Here is a 17,323-nt window from a genome sequence, read left to right on the forward strand (position 1 = left end):
TTTGTTTACCCGCGGCGTACAAAACCCCTCCCCTTCTCTCACTGTTTTATATCGGTGCATATTTTTTGCATCGTGCTACTAGTGAGTCCGGAAATGCAGGAAATATGTTGTTTAGGGCTTCAACTAGCAGTGAAGTCAAGAGAAAATATATTGTGATGATCAGCACCGCACGATATGAGGCGACAGTATTCAGCATAAGATGACGGTCCTGAAATAACCACGAGAGAAAGGACAAAACCAAAAGCGAGGAATACCTGCGAAACAAGAGAAAGAAACAAAAGAACCACTAAGAAACTTCATACTGCCGCCGAGACGAAGCCCGTAGGTGGCACACCAAGGACGCCACATGATCACCATACATGTGGTGATAGACCCGAGTCAAAAATACCAAGTGCAAAGACTCGAGGAGAAGACCGAACCAGACACGTGACAATCAGGACCGATCTGCTGGAAGAGGTGCAGCCGTTGAAAAACCTCTGGGTTCAGCCACCGTGCAAGCAGCGCCTGAAACCAAGGCTGGGCAAAGAGGACTACTCTTCCCTGGTAAGTCTCCAAGCGAGCCAGGACCTGGAGCAACAGCTGAACCGGGGGAAAGATGTACAGAAACCCCCACCTTGACCAGTCCTGCCGAAACGCATTGACCTCGACGGCCTCGCAGTTGGGGAAGGGCGCCACATATACCGGAAGATGCCACGATCACAAACGTCAAGCAAAGCCAAATGAATGAGTAAGCATCGACCGTCCATTCTGTGGACAGTGGAACGAACCGTGACAGGCCGTCTACCAGAATGTTGGACACTCCCCGAACATGAACAGCCAGGAGAGCCAAACCCCGAGAACTTGGCAGACGAGTCACCCGAAGTGACCAGCCCCAAAAAGCAAAAGACCGCATCAAACCCTTGCTGTTCAGACAAGAAACCACTGGGGAGCAGTCCGAACTGAGCCGGATCGTCGATCCGCGGGCAACCTAAACCCTTCGAAGGGCAAACCACACTGCCGCAAACTCCCGTACTGTGCTGAGGACTCGGCAGAAGGACGGACCCCACAGCTCCTGGCCGGCCTGGTGAGCACTGGTCATAAAGCCCCAGCCAAGAGACGACGCGTCCGTGAACACATCAAGTGAGGGCTCGAGTAGGCACCAAGGCACTGAATCCAGAAAAACCCGAAGAGGAAGCCGGTGACACAGCAACCGACACAAGGCCCCCAGGGGTCGAACCCAGTGATGCGAGAGAGGCGGAAGGGATGGCTCCGAAGAAACCATAAAACTCTCGAACAACTGCCGAGTGACCCGGGAGCCTCCAGAAACAGGAAAAGGCGGGACCACAGCCGAAGGAGAGACTCTGGAGGGAGAGACAAGGAAGAGGTCCGAGAGACCCACACAAGACCCAGCCATGTTCGAACCTGAGAAGGAACCAAATGGGACTTCCTCCAGTTCACCAAGAACCCGAACCCAGCGAGCTGGGAAAGAACCAAATTGCTGGCAAGCAGACAAGCAGACCGGCTGGGAGCCCAGACCAGCCAGTCGTCGAGGTAGGCAAACACCTGAACACCTAACAGACGCAGACGGGCCATCATGACCTGGGTAAGGCGTGTGAACACTCGAGGTGCCAGATTCAATCAGAATGAGAGACAATGAAAGCGGTAACTGACACCCCAGAACAAAACCGAGCCAGTCCCTGAACCCCGGATGAATTGGAATGTGCCAATACGCATCCTGGAGGTCCAGGGACACCATCCAAGCGCCCGGCTCCAACAGAAGCAGGACCTAGGACAGAGTAGTCATCCAGAAGGAGGGGCAATGAACCCAGGGCTTCAGACGGGACTAGTCCAGAGTGAACCGCAGGTCCGCACAGTCCCATTTTGGTACAAGGAACACACGGTGAACACATCTGAGGGACATCGTTGTTTCGACCACGCCCAAGCGAACCCACTCCAAGATGACCCGACAGTGCAGGGGAAGAGGCCTGGCCCGCCAACCCCAAACCCCCTCAAAGGAGGAGGGGCCACCCAACGCCACCGCAGGCCGAAAGAAACGACCGGAAACGCCCACAAATCATGGGACCATGCGTGAGTGAACAGCGCAAGCCCCGTCAATGGGGCGAGCCGCGAAAGGGCCTGCGCCCCTTACGAGACCCAGAGCCTCGCACAGAGCGGCCACCACACGGACCAGACGAAGGTGGGACTGAAGGCAGCACTGAACTCAAACCGGGCACCTGTGGCCTACCATGACGAGAGGAACCCCGAGCCCTGGCACGACTCTTCCGGGAAGGCCCCCTCACCCGGGGCCCCTGGAGAACCAACAAGTCGGACATAGGACGACAAGTAGCCGAAGCAGCCTGAAAATTCTGCGCCACGGCAGAATCCTCAAAAAGCAGAGGACAAAAAGGCAAAGACATCGTGAGAGCCAGGGCCCAGGCCAATTCCAGGGAGGAGGCAAGCACTGCCTGCCGAAATGCAAGCCAGGAAGCATAGAACAGGGAAACCGCATCCTGCAGGATCGGCGCAAACAGCTTCAGCATGGCAGCCAACTAGCGGGCTGCCAAGCCCAAGGCACCGGACCAAGGTACGGCCCCGCGTGCTCCTACATCCAACTCAAGCCAGTCCGAAGACAGCTCCAGGAGGAAGAAGAAATGCAAGGCTGAAGCCAAATGGTCACGGGCACGCATGTCCTCAGCAATCTGCGCAGTCAAGAGGGAGGAACCAGCACATGGAGCTGCACCACGTCCACATCCCGGGGAAGGGCAGGGGCAAACAAGCACTCATTGAGGTGCTCCAGGGCACCCCCCAGGAAAACCTGAACCACTGTTACAGCCTCGCGCCACTCAAGTGTGCAGGTACGGCAGAATGAACGCCAAGGCTAAAACGCAAAGACAGGACAGTCCACCAGCCAGGACGACTCCGGAACCTCGTAACGGACCCAGAAAGGGAACGAAGTCCCAAACCTGAACAATGACAGATCCATCACCAAGGCATAATCCGGGTCACGCAGGAGGTAAGCTGCAAGGACTGCCCGCACTGTAGAAGGTTGTATGCGAGAAGCCAAAACCTCCGGAAGGATGGAACCGACGCACCCCGGGGGGACACCGAACCGAACCCGTGGAGGAGCAGACACCAAATCCAATTCGTACACAGAAGGGTGTAAAAGAGAACCCTACTCCTTGTAACAACAAGCCCCGCTCAGAGGGTTGAAAAACCCAGGCGGGGTCAAGCGGGACCCAAGGCCCCTCCCCCGCCCCAAGATACTCCTCCGCAGGACCCGGAGCCAAGTCATGTCCCAAAGCACCAGCCTCAAAAGACAAGGCCTGCGCAGCCGTGTAAGCCGAATAAAAGGGGGCCCACTGGTCAGACCCGGTGGCTTCGGCAGGGAGACTACACTCGAATGCCTCCGTCACCACATTGGAAGGGGCATCCCCCGAGACTGCCCGAGCCTCATGACCATCTAAACCCTACTCCGGCTCCAAAACCCTAAGACGCTTCGGGGCCGGAAGCAGGGGAAAGGGGGGGGAGGGGACCAGAACGAACAACAGGAGGGGAAGGACGAGGGGGGGGGGATTACTGAACCAAGGTCGAAGCGACCCCCCACCCCCAAGTCCGGGTCCCTATAAGCAAAACGGGGCATCCGGGTGAGCAACAAACCGAGAGCGTTGCAACAACCTAAAATGCGCATGCAATGCCTGCGCCACCTGTACCCTCATAAGATCATCAGTAGCCTGGGCAAATTGAGTCACTAGCAAGCAGCAGAACTCACAAGACTCGAGGTCGAAAGTGTCCCCGACCCAACAGGCAGCGTGACGGAGGCAAAGACAGTGAGGGTCACCCTGAGACAAGGGGACCAAACAACTCTTAAACTCGCACGAAGCGAGGGGGGACCCCGGGGTCACATCCATTGGACCCACACGCCCCCAGGGGTTTCCCAGCGCCCTGAGCGCTTAACGAGACTCACACCCAGGTAACCCCAGGCAGGGTACAGTACTGCTAACCGGCACCCAAAACTACCAAGAAAACACACTAAAGCTGCACCCCAGAGACGTGTACACTCATGGGGACCTAGCAAGGGGCACCACCAGAGAAGAACCATAATAGGTCAAGCACAAGTGGGCAAAAAGCAGGGCAGATCCACCCCCCCCCACAAAACAAAAAACAAAATGAAAAAGAAAACCCCGCAAGAGGACAGCGTACCCTAGAGGAATAGAGGAATAGAGCCGGCCGCTAATCGGTGAAAACAAGCTACGCAGCACCCCGCGCCCAAACCGATGCAAACTGCATCTTACCCTAAGGTAAACAAGGGAGACAACTCACCCAAGTACCCAGAGGGCAGCCAAAACACAAAGCAGTAAAACGGCCAGCAGGGACAGGACCCTATGAACTTGTGGAAGCTAACCCCAAGCCCCAAGGGCAGTACTTACAGGGCACCTAGGGAAGGGAACCCTAGGCGCATGCAGCCCGAGTACTGAAGAATAACTCTTGGCTTTCGCACCCCTAGAAGACAGCCACCACACTCGATGTACAGTGCTGAAACTATGTCAGGAGCCAGAGCACACGACCAGAGCCTCTAGCATCAGCCTAAGAACTGAAGGGTGGATAGTCGGCGTGTGGGGTCTGGGGATCCCCCCCCCCCCCCCCGGGAGGGGGGAGCTGCGCAGACAGCGGCACGGTGACGTGTGACGTCATGATCGTTTGCTCATTTCGTGTAGGGAAGTTCTATCCACTATCCGGCTTTTGGTAGCAATATTTTCACCAGAATACGGGTTTGTTTTGGGATGCTTACCTTTCTGGGTGCCTGACCTGGTCGATGGCAAACACAGACTGCTTCTGACCACACGGGGGTTTCTATAGGCCATTGCTCCCCTTGCCTCTTCTGGTTGATACCTGGTTGATGGGGTTCTGGGAGTTCTTCTACTGCCCAAGCCCAGCCCGAGGCCAGGCTTGACTTGTGAGAGTTTGGTCCACCAGGCTGTTGCTTGGAGCGGCCCGCAGGGCCACATACCCACCACAGCCCGGCTGATCCGGAACTTCTCTTAGAAAACAGTCCAGTTTTCTCTTGAAGATGTCGACGGTTGTTCCAGCAATATTTCTTATAGTCGCTGGGAAGACGTTGAACAACCGCGGACCTCTGATGTTTATACAGTGTTCTCTGATTGTGCCTATGGCACCTCTGCTCTTCACTGGTTCAATCTTGCATTTCCTTCCATATCGTTCACTCCAGTACGTTGTTATTTTGGCCAGATTCTGGCTCGTGGTCCCCTGTAGGCCCATAGAACTCCATACACATGACTGATGCCAAAGTCTGACATTAGCATATCAGCCTAGTAAGCTCTGGGAAGCCGAAGGGACTCTCCACAGAAAATGTTTAGAAATTGATTTTAGACAAATTTTTAAAAAAGAAGAACATTTTGTTGATAAGGAGAACAGCTTCTATTTACTGGATGGATGATGCAGTAATAAAGAGATGCAAGCAGCTGTCTGGCGCACAAAGAAGAAGAATTGTAGTAAGAAGTTTAACGCAACAGTAAAATGTGTACTTGGATGAAAAAACAATTCTTCGCGGCAGGGGATCGTATTCCAGGGACCATAGGATTAAGGACCTGCCCGAAACGCTACGCGTACTAGTGGCTGTACAAGAATGTAACAACTCTTGTATATATCTCAAAAAAAAAAAAAAAAAAAAAAAAAAAAAGTGTCCACAAAGTGGATATGCACCTGGTGCCTTTATAGCATTAGTAATACATAATAACACAAATAATAATGAGTAGGTACATAATAACACAAATAATAATGAGTAGGTATGTTATTATGCTCTATTTTGTTATCATAAAGATACACTGCACAATGTTATCATCAGTTACTTTCATCAATGACCAAAAAAATATTTTGTTTGGGGGAAATTCTTTTTTTTTTAGATTTTTAGTTTTTTCCTTCTTTGTTTATCATCTGATTTTGTTGTGACGTTCACATGATGGAGAGTGCATACCCGAGCACAATGACATAGAACCTTCACATGATGGAGAGTGCATACCCGAGCACAATGACATAGAACCTTCACATGATGGAGAGTGCATACCCGAGCACAATGACATAGAACCTTCACATGATGGAGAGTGCATACCCGAGCACAATGACATAGAACCTTCACATGATGGAGAGTGCATACCCGAGCACAATGACATAGAACCTTCACATGATGGAGAGTGCATACCCGAGCACAATGACATAGAACCTACACATGATGGAGAGTGCATACCCGAGCACAATGACATAGAACCTTCACATGATGGAGAGTGCATACCCGAGCACAATGACATAGAACCTTCACATGATGGAGAGTGCATACCCGAGCACAATGACATAGAACCTTCACATGACGGAGAGTGCATACCCGAGCACAATGACATAGAACCTTCACATGATGGAGAGTGCATACCCGAGCACAATGACATAGAACCTTCACATCATGGAGAGTGCATACCCGAGCACAATGACATAGAACCTTCACATGATGGAGAGTGCATACCCGAGCACAATGACATAGAACCTTCACATGATGGAGAGTGCATACCCGAGCACAATGACATAGAACCTTCACATGATGGAGAGTGCATACCCGAGCACAATGACATAGAACCTTCACATGATGGAGAGTGCATACCCGAGCACAATGACATAGAACCTTCACATGATGGAGAGTGCATACCCGAGCACAATGACATAGAACCTTCACATCATGGAGAGTGCATACCCGAGCACAATGACATAGAACCTTCACATGATGGAGAGTGCATACCCGAGCACAATGACATAGAACCTTCACATGATGGAGAGTGCATACCCGAGCACAATGACATAGAACCTTCACATGATGGAGAGTGCATACCCGAGCACAATGCCATAGAACCTTCACATGATGGAGAGTGCATACCCGAGCACAATGACATAGAACCTTCACATGATGGAGAGTGCATACCCGAGCACAATGACATAGAACCTTCACATGATGGAGAGTGCATACCCGAGCACAATGACAGAACCTTCACATGATGGAGAGTGCATACCCGAGCACAATGACATAGAACCTTCACATCATGGAGAGTGCATACCCGAGCACAATGACATAGAAACCTTCACATGATGGAGAGTGCATACCCGAGCACAATGACATAGAACCTTCATATGATGGAGAGTGCATACCCGAGCACAATGACATAGAACCTTCACATCATGGAGAGTGCATACCCGAGCACAATGACATAGAACCTTCACATGATGGAGAGTGCATACCCGAGCACAATGACATAGAACCTTCACATCATGGAGAGTGCATACCCGAGCACAATGACATAGAACCTTCACATCATGGAGAGTGCATACCCGAGCACAATGACATAGAACCTTCACATCATGGAGAGTGCATACCCGAGCACAATGACATAGAACCTTCACATCATGGAGAGTGCATACCCGAGCACAATGACATAGAACCTTCACATGATGGAGAGTGCATACCCGAGCACAATGACATAGAACCTTCACATGATGGAGAGTGCATACCCGAGCACAATGACATAGAACCTTCACATGATGGAGAGTGCATACCCGAGCACAATGACATAGAACCTTCACATGATGGAGAGTGCATACCCGAGCACAATGACATAGAACCTTCACATGATGGAGAGTGCATACCCGAGCACAATTGACATAGAACCTTCACATGATGGAGAGTGCATACCCGAGCACAATGACATAGAACCTTCACATGATGGAGAGTGCATACCCGAGCACAATGACATAGAACCTTCACATGATGGAGAGTGCATACCCGAGCACAATGACATAGAACCCTTCACATGATGGAGAGTGCATACCCGAGCACAATGACATAGAACCTTCACATGATGGAGAGTGCATACCCGAGCACAATGAACATAGAACCTTCACATGATGGAGAGTGCATACCCGAGCACAATGACATAGAACCTTCACATGATGGAGAGTGCATACCCGAGCACAATGACATAGAACCTTCACATGATGGAGAGTGCATACCCGGAGCACAATGACATAGAACCTTCACATGATGGAGAGTGCATACCCGAGCACAATGACATAGAACCTTCACATGATGGAGAGTGCATACCCGAGCACAATGACATAGAACCTTCACATCGATGGACGAGTGCATACCCGAGCACAATGACATAGAACCTTCACATGATGGAGAGTGCATACCCGAGCACAATGACATAGAACCTTCACATGATGGAGAGTGCATACCCGAGCACAATGACATAGAACCTTCACATGATGGAGAGTGCATACCCGAGCACAATGACATAGAACCTTCACATGATGGAGAGTGCATACCCGAGCACAATGACATAGAACCTTCACATGATGGAGAGTGCATACCCGAGCACAATGACATAGAACCTTCACATGATGGAGAGTGCATACCCGAGCACAATGACATAGAACCTTCACATGATGGAGAGTGCATACCCGAGCACAATGACATAGAACCTTCACATGATGGAGAGTGCATACCCGAGCACAATGACATAGAACCTTCACATGATGGAGAGTGCATACCCGAGCACAATGACATAGAACCTTCACATGATGGAGAGTGCATACCCGAGCACAATGACATAGAACCTTCACATGATGGAGAGTGCATACCCGAGCACAATGACATAGAACCTTCACATGATGGAGAGTGCATACCCGAGCACAATGACATAGAACCTTCACATGATGGAGAGTGCATACCCGAGCACAATGACATAGAACCTTCACATGATGGAGAGTGCATACCCGAGCACAATGACATAGAACCTTCACATGATGGAGAGTGCATACCCGAGCACAATGACATAGAACCTTCACATGATGGAGAGTGCATACCCGAGCACAATGACATAGAACCTTCACATGATGGAGAGTGCATACCCGAGCACAATGACATAGAACCTTCACATGATGGAGAGTGCATACCCGAGCACAATGACATAGAACCTTCACATGATGGAGAGTGCATACCCGAGCACAATGACATAGAACCTTCACATGATGGAGAGTGCATACCCGAGCACAATGACATAGAACCTTCACATGATGGAGAGTGCATACCCGAGCACAATGACATAGAACCTTCACATGATGGAGAGTGCATACCCGAGCACAATGACATAGAACCTTCACATGATGGAGAGTGCATACCCGAGCACAATGACATAGAACCTTCACATGATGGAGAGTGCATACCCGAGCACAATGACATAGAACCTTCACATGATGGAGAGTGCATACCCGAGCACAATGACATAGAACCTTCACATGATGGAGAGTGCATACCCGAGCACAATGACATAGAACCTTCACATGATGGAGAGTGCATACCCGAGCACAATGACATAGAACCTTCACATGATGGAGAGTGCATACCCGAGCACAATGACATAGAACCTTCACATGATGGAGAGTGCATACCCGAGCACAATGACATAGAACCTTCACATGATGGAGAGTGCATACCCGAGCACAATGACATAGAACCTTCACATGATGGAGAGTGCATACCCGAGCACAATGACATAGAACCTTCACATGATGGAGAGTGCATACCCGAGCACAATGACATAGAACCTTCACATGATGGAGAGTGCATACCCGAGCACAATGACATAGAACCTTCACATGATGGAGAGTGCATACCCGAGCACAATGACATAGAACCTTCACATGATGGAGAGTGCATACCCGAGCACAATGACATAGAACCTTCACATGATGGAGAGTGCATACCCGAGCACAATGACATAGAACCTTCACATGATGGAGAGTGCATACCCGAGCACAATGACATAGAACCTTCACATGATGGAGAGTGCATACCCGAGCACAATGACATAGAACCTTCACATGATGGAGAGTGCATACCCGAGCACAATGACATAGAACCTTCACATGATGGAGAGTGCATACCCGAGCACAATGACATAGAACCTTCACATGATGGAGAGTGCATACCCGAGCACAATGACATAGAACCTTCACATGATGGAGAGTGCATACCCGAGCACAATGACATAGAACCTTCACATCATGGAGAGTGCATACCCGAGCACAATGACATAGAACCTTCACATGATGGAGAGTGCATACCCGAGCACAATGACATAGAACCTTCACATGATGGAGAGTGCATACCCGAGCACAATGACATAGAACCTTCACATGATGGAGAGTGCATACCCGAGCACAATGACATAGAACCTTCACATGATGGAGAGTGCATACCCGAGCACAATGACATAGAACCTTCACATGATGGAGAGTGCATACCCGAGCACAATGACATAGAACCTTCACATGATGGAGAGTGCATACCCGAGCACAATGACATAGAACCTTCACATGATGGAGAGTGCATACCCGAGCACAATGACATAGAACCTTCACATGATGGAGAGTGCATACCCGAGCACAATGACATAGAACCTTCACATGATGGAGAGTGCATACCCGAGCACAATGACATAGAACCTTCACATGATGGAGAGTGCATACCCGAGCACAATGACATAGAACCTTCACATGATGGAGAGTGCATACCCGAGCACAATGACATAGAACCTTCACATGATGGAGAGTGCATACCCGAGCACAATGACATAGAACCTTCACATGATGGAGAGTGCATACCCGAGCACAATGACATAGAACCTTCACATGATGGAGAGTGCATACCCGAGCACAATGACATAGAACCTTCACATGATGGAGAGTGCATACCCGAGCACAATGACATAGAACCTTCACATGATGGAGAGTGCATACCCGAGCACAATGACATAGAACCTTCACATCATGGAGAGTGCATACCCGAGCACAATGACATAGAACCTTCACATGATGGAGAGTGCATACCCGAGCACAATGACATAGAACCTTCACATGATGGAGAGTGCATACCCGAGCACAATGACATAGAACCTTCACATGATGGAGAGTGCATACCCGAGCACAATGACATAGAACCTTCACATGATGGAGAGTGCATACCCGAGCACAATGACATAGAACCTTCACATCATGGAGAGTGCATACCCGAGCACAATGACATAGAACCTTCACATCATGGAGAGTGCATACCCGAGCACAATGACATAGAACCTTCACATGATGGAGAGTGCATACCCGAGCACAATGACATAGAACCTTCACATCATGGAGAGTGCATACCCGAGCACAATGACATAGAACCTTCACATGATGGAGAGTGCATACCCGAGCACAATGACATAGAACCTTCACATGATGGAGAGTGCATACCCGAGCACAATGACATAGAACCTTCACATGATGGAGAGTGCATACCCGAGCACAATGACATAGAACCTTCACATCATGGAGAGTGCATACCCGAGCACAATGACATAGAACCTTCACATCATGGAGAGTGCATACCCGAGCACAATGACATAGAACCTTCACATGATGGAGAGTGCATACCCGAGCACAATGACATAGAACCTTCACATGATGGAGAGTGCATACCCGAGCACAATGACATAGAACCTTCACATGATGGAGAGTGCATACCCGAGCACAATGACATAGAACCTTCACATGATGGAGAGTGCATACCCGAGCACAATGACATAGAACCTTCACATGATGGAGAGTGCATACCCGAGCACAATGACATAGAACCTTCACATGATGGAGAGTGCATACCCGAGCACAATGACATAGAACCTTCACATGATGGAGAGTGCATACCCGAGCACAATGACATAGAACCTTCACATGATGGAGAGTGCATACCCGAGCACAATGACATAGAACCTTCACATGATGGAGAGTGCATACCCGAGCACAATGACATAGAACCTTCACATGATGGAGAGTGCATACCCGAGCACAATGACATAGAACCTTCACATCATGGAGAGTGCATACCCGAGCACAATGACATAGAACCTTCACATGATGGAGAGTGCATACCCGAGCACAATGACATAGAACCTTCACATCATGGAGAGTGCATACCCGAGCACAATGACATAGAACCTTCACATCATGGAGAGTGCATACCCGAGCACAATGACATAGAACCTTCACATCATGGAGAGTGCATACCCGAGCACAATGACATAGAACCTTCACATGATGGAGAGTGCATACCCGAGCACAATGACATAGAACCTTCACATCATGGAGAGTGCATACCCGAGCACAATGACATAGAACCTTCACATCATGGAGAGTGCATACCCGAGCACAATGACATAGAACCTTCACATGATGGAGAGTGCATACCCGAGCACAATGACATAGAACCTTCACATCATGGAGAGTGCATACCCGAGCACAATGACATAGAACCTTCACATGATGGAGAGTGCATACCCGAGCACAATGACATAGAACCTTCACATCATGGAGAGTGCATACCCGAGCACAATGACATAGAACCTTCACATCATGGAGAGTGCATACCCGAGCACAATGACATAGAACCTTCACATGATGGAGAGTGCATACCCGAGCACAATGACATAGAACCTTCACATCATGGAGAGTGCATACCCGAGCACAATGACATAGAACCTTCACATCATGGAGAGTGCATACCCGAGCACAATGACATAGAACCTTCACATGATGGAGAGTGCATACCCGAGCACAATGACATAGAACCTTCACATGATGGAGAGTGCATACCCGAGCACAATGACATAGAACCTTCACATGATGGAGAGTGCATACCCGAGCACAATGACATAGAACCTTCACATGATGGAGAGTGCATACCCGAGCACAATGACATAGAACCTTCACATGATGGAGAGTGCATACCCGAGCACAATGACATAGAACCTTCACATGATGGAGAGTGCATACCCAAGCACAATGACATAGAACCTTCACATCATGGAGAGTGCATACCCGAGCACAATGACATAGAACCTTCACATGATGGGGAGTGCATACCCGAGCACAATGACATAGAACCTTCACATGATGGAGAGTGCATACCCGAGCACAATGACATAGAACCTTCACATGATGGAGAGTGCATACCCGAGCACAATGACATAGAACCTTCACATCATGGAGAGTGCATACCCGAGCACAATGACATAGAACCTTCACATCATGGAGAGTGCATACCCGAGCACAATGACATAGAACCTTCACATGATGGAGAGTGCATACCCGAGCACAATGACATAGAACCTTCACATCATGGAGAGTGCATACCCGAGCACAATGACATAGAACCTTCACATGATGGAGAGTGCATACCCGAGCACAATGACATAGAACCTTCACATCATGGAGAGTGCATACCCGAGCACAATGACATAGAACCTTCACATGATGGAGAGTGCATACCCGAGCACAATGACATAGAACCTTCACATGATGGAGAGTGCATACCCGAGCACAATGACATAGAACCTTCACATGATGGAGAGTGCATACCCGAGCACAATGACATAGAACCTTCACATGATGGAGAGTGCATACCCGAGCACAATGACATAGAACCTTCACATCATGGAGAGTGCATACCCGAGCACAATGACATAGAACCTTCACATCATGGAGAGTGCATACCCGAGCACAATGACATAGAACCTTCACATCATGGAGAGTGCATACCCGAGCACAATGACATAGAACCTTCACATGATGGAGAGTGCATACCCGAGCACAATGACATAGAACCTTCACATGATGGAGAGTGCATACCCGAGCACAATGACATAGAACCTTCACATGATGGAGAGTGCATACCCGAGCACAATGACATAGAACCTTCACATGATGGAGAGTGCATACCCGAGCACAATGACATAGAACCTTCACATGATGGAGAGTGCATACCCGAGCACAATGACATAGAACCTTCACATGATGGAGAGTGCATACCCGAGCACAATGACATAGAACCTTCACATGATGGAGAGTGCATACCCGAGCACAATGACATAGAACCTTCACATGATGGAGAGTGCATACCCGAGCACAATGACATAGAACCTTCACATGATGGAGAGTGCATACCCGAGCACAATGACATAGAACCTTCACATCATGGAGAGTGCATACCCGAGCACAATGACATAGAACCTTCACATCATGGAGAGTGCATACCCGAGCACAATGACATAGAACCTTCACATGATGGAGAGTGCATACCCGAGCACAATGACATAGAACCTTCACATGATGGAGAGTGCATACCCGAGCACAATGACATAGAACCTTCACATGATGGAGAGTGCATACCCGAGCACAATGACATAGAACCTTCACATGATGGAGAGTGCATACCCGAGCACAATGACATAGAACCTTCACATGATGGAGAGTGCATACCCGAGCACAATGACATAGAACCTTCACATGATGGAGAGTGCATACCCGAGCACAATGACATAGAACCTTCACATGATGGAGAGTGCATACCCGAGCACAATGACATAGAACCTTCACATGATGGAGAGTGCATACCCGAGCACAATGACGTAGAACCTTCACATGATGGAGAGTGCATACCCGAGCACAATGACGTAGAACCTTCACATGATGGAGAGTGCATACCCGAGCACAATGACATAGAACCTTCACATGATGGAGAGTGCATACCCGAGCACAATGACGTAGAACCTTCACATGATGGAGAGTGCATACCCGAGCACAATGACATAGAACCTTCACATGATGGAGAGTGCATACCCGAGCACAATGACATAGAACCTTCACATCATGGAGAGTGCATACCCGAGCACAATGACATAGAACCTTCACATGATGGAGAGTGCATACCCGAGCACAATGACATAGAACCTTCACATGATGGAGAGTGCATACCCGAGCACAATGACATAGAACCTTCACATGATGGAGAGTGCATACCCGAGCACAATGACATAGAACCTTCACATGATGGAGAGTGCATACCCGAGCACAATGACATAGAACCTTCACATGATGGAGAGTGCATACCCGAGCACAATGACATAGAACCTTCACATGATGGAGAGTGCATACCCGAGCACAATGACATAGAACCTTCACATGATGGAGAGTGCATACCCGAGCACAATGACATAGAACCTTCACATGATGGAGAGTGCATACCCGAGCACAATGACATAGAACCTTCACATGATGGAGAGTGCATACCCGAGCACAATGACATAGAACCTTCACATGATGGAGAGTGCATACCCGAGCACAATGACATAGAACCTTCACATGATGGAGAGTGCATACCCGAGCACAATGACATAGAACCTTCACATGATGGAGAGTGCATACCCGAGCACAATGACATAGAACCTTCACATGATGGAGAGTGCATACCCGAGCACAATGACATAGAACCTTCACATGATGGAGAGTGCATACCCGAGCACAATGACATAGAACTTCACATGATGGAGAGTGCATACCCGAGCACAATGACATAGAACCTTCACATGATGGAGAGTGCATACCCCTGAGCACAATGACATAGAACCTTCACATGATGGAGAGTGCATACCCGAGCACAATGACATAGAACCTTCACATGATGGAGAGTGCATACCCGAGCACATTATGACATAGAACCTTCACATGATGGAGAGTGCATACCCGAGCACAATGACATAGAACCTTCACATGATGGAGAGTGCATACCCGAGCACAATGACATAGAACCTTCACATGATGGAGAGTGCATACCCGAGCACAATGACATAGAACCTTCACATGATGGAGAGTGCATACCCGAGCACAATGACATAGAAGAAAGATCTGGGGAAAACAGGACGTACTGTCCTGTTTTCTGTTTTAGGTCCTCTGGTAGGTTAGGAAAGGCCACATTAAATTTAGTTTTCTTGACATTGGGAAACCTTATGGGGACGGGCTGCTTTGTCATGGCGACAGCTTGAAATTTCTTGGTACTCCTTTCTCATGTTTCTCTCTCTCTTAATCCTGTTTCCACCATCTGTACTGGTGGTTTAAGGTCCTTTTTGTCTTAGGAGGTGTTTAGTAATTACCTAAGTGTAATTACCAAAGTGTAGTTACAGGATGAGAGCTACGCTCGTGGTGTCCCGTCTTCCCAGCACTCTTTGTCATATAACGCTTTGAAACTACTGACGGTCTTGGCCTCCACCACCTTCTCACTTAACTTGTTCCAACCGTCTACCACTCTATTTGCGAAGGTGAATTTTCTTATATTTCTTCGGCATCTGTGTTTAGCTAGTTTAAATCTATGACCTCTTGTTCTTGAAGTTCAAGGTCTCAGGAAATCTTCCCTGTCGATTTTATCAATTCCTGTTACTATTTTGTATGTAGTGATCATATCACCTCTTTTTCTTCTGTCTTCTAGTTTTGGCATGTTTAATGCTTCTAACCTCTCCTCGTAGCTCTTACCCTTCAGTTCTGCGAGCCACTTAGTAGCATGTCTTTGCACCTTTTCCAGTTTGTTGATGTGCTTCTTAAGATATGGGTACCACACAACAGTTGCATATTCTAGCTTTGGCCTAACAAAAGTCATGAACAATTTCTTTAGTATATCGCCATCCATGTATTTAAATGCAATTCTGAAGTTAGAAAGCATAGCATAGGCTCCTTGCACAATATTCTTTATGTGGTCCTCAGGTGATAGTTTTCTATCTAGAACCACCCCTAGATCTCTTTCTTTATCAGAATTCTTTAAAGATTTCTCACATAATATATAGGTTGTGTGGGGTCTATGTTCTCCTATTCCACATTCCATAACATGACATTTATTAACATTAAATTCCATTTGCCAAGTGGTGCTCCATCTACTTATTTTGTCTAGGTCTTCTTGAAGGGCATGACAATCATCTAAGTTTCTTATCCTTCCTATTATCTTAGCATCATCAGCAAACATGTTCATATAATTCTGTATACCAACTGGTAGATCATTTATGTTCACAATAAACATCACTGGTGCAAGAACTGAACCCTGTGGTACTCCACTTGTGACATTTCTCCATTCCGATACATTGCCTCTGATTACTGCCCTCATTTTTCTATCAGTCAGAAAATTTTTCATCCATGATAGAAGCTTACCTGTCACCCCTCCAATATTTTCCAGTTTCCAGAACAACCTCTTATGTGGAACTCTGTCGAAAGCCTTTTTTAGGTCCAGATAGATGCAGTCAACCCAACCATCTCTTTCCTGTAATATCACTGTCGCTCGATCATAGAAACTGAGTAAATTCGATACACAGGATCTTCCAGATCGAAAACCATACTGTCTGTCTGATATTATATCATTTCTCTCTAGGTG

At 48.4% G+C, this 17,323-nt stretch overlaps 1 protein-coding gene across 2 annotated transcripts in view; it reads right to left on the reverse strand.

Moving 5' to 3' along the window:
- The window catches only part of LOC123754118 (nonsense-mediated mRNA decay factor SMG9), a 117,839-nt gene that overhangs the window by 52,205 nt on the left and 48,311 nt on the right, over nt 1–17,323 (reverse strand). The window lies entirely within an intron of this gene.

This window comes from Procambarus clarkii, chromosome 6 (assembly GCF_040958095.1).
Source record: "Procambarus clarkii isolate CNS0578487 chromosome 6, FALCON_Pclarkii_2.0, whole genome shotgun sequence".
Classification (NCBI taxonomy): Eukaryota; Metazoa; Arthropoda; class Malacostraca; order Decapoda; family Cambaridae; genus Procambarus; species Procambarus clarkii.